General features: G+C 39.2%; 1 protein-coding gene across 1 annotated transcript in view; it reads right to left on the reverse strand.

Annotated features, from left to right (window-relative positions):
• The window catches only part of LOC119588533 (glycine receptor subunit alpha-2-like), a gene marked incomplete at its 5' end in the record, with an annotated part of 99,651 nt that overhangs the window by 87,388 nt on the left and 10,816 nt on the right, over positions 1–1,447 (reverse strand).

Raw genomic sequence — 1,447 nt, forward strand, 5'->3', positions numbered from 1 at the left:
GGGGTATACGGTATGTGATGGGGTTTTGTATGGGGGTTTTACGTGTTGTTATCGGTGGGGTGGTGTCCACCACGCATTCAGCAACCCAAAAACCCGAAAAAAACCAGCCGCAAAAATCTACCGGGTGGGGACGCCTTTTTTGGCCGACCACGGACCCCGAACCAAAACGTCCAAAAAAGAACCACTTCGGTTTCATTTTAAATTTGGTCCTCGGGGGTGGCCCCCTCCTTTCCCCGCCCCCCGCCTCCGACCTTGCACCGCCTCCGACGGTTCTTCATCCCCCCTGGGGGTTTTGCAACGCCCCCCAAAGGGCCCTTTTCAGGCCCCCGTCGGTTTTTTCTGTGAGGCCCTGGGGGGGGTTTACGGAACCGTAGGTCACCTGCCGTTCATTATGTGCCCGGGTTCTTAGAGGCTAACCCCCCCGTGGAACACTACGAAGAGAAGGCAGGAAATTTTGGGAAAGGACTGTGTGTTCCCCGGCATCTTCGGGAAACACTAAAGGAAAGGTGTGGGGGCTGTTTCCCCACTTTGGGAAACTACACTAAAGGGAAAGCGGAATCGTTCCCCCTTTCGGAAAAAACATTTAAAGGGGAATCGGATTTCGATGTAGGCCGTATCCCCCTTTCAGATAAAATTGAAGGGAAGATAAGGCAGACATTTCCTTTTAGAAATACTGAAAGGAAGAGATAGGCTCGATCCCCCCTTTCAAAAACCGGGGGAAAAAATAGGTCGTATTTCCCCCCTTTAGAATTTTTTAAGGGAAAAAAAGGAATTTTAAAAAAAAATTTTGAAAGGGGGGTTTTCCCCCTTTCAAAAACATAAAAAGGGGTGCTTATTTCTTTAAATCATTTTTAAAAAAAACCCCGAAGGGAAATTTTCTCCATCATTTTAAAAAAAAATAAAGGGGTTTTCCGAAATTCAAGGGGTTTTTTCCCATTAAAATATTTTAACCAAATATTTTGCCAAACCCAATCAGGAGGGGGGTTACGTTGATGATTTAAATGGATTTTTTAAATTTATTCAACGGATTTTCAGGGATTTCCCCCTTTTTGGGGGAATATTATTATGTTTTTTTTAAAATTGGGACTTATTCAAAATTTTTTTAAAACATGAAATTTTTTTTGTTAAAAAAAAAAATTTTAAAGTTCATTGTAAAATTATGCTCTTTTTTTTACGAAAAAGAACCCAAAAAAAGAATTCAATGAAAAAAAAAAGGGGGATAAAAAAATTTCCGGGTTTTTTGGAAATTCAATAAAATGTCATTTTAAAAAAACCGGCCCTCAAAAAAAATTTAAATTTAAAATTTCATTTCTCTTTTTTTTTAAAACCCCCCTTTTTTTAAAAAAATTTTAAATTTAATGTTAATGGTGATTTTTTATATAAGAGAAAAAAAAAAAAAAACAGTTAGTGATTAGAATTTGAAAAAACCCTTTAAATTCTCCCCCCC

Source organism: Penaeus monodon, chromosome 24, assembly GCF_015228065.2.
Source record: "Penaeus monodon isolate SGIC_2016 chromosome 24, NSTDA_Pmon_1, whole genome shotgun sequence".
NCBI classification, from domain to species: domain Eukaryota; kingdom Metazoa; phylum Arthropoda; class Malacostraca; order Decapoda; family Penaeidae; genus Penaeus; species Penaeus monodon.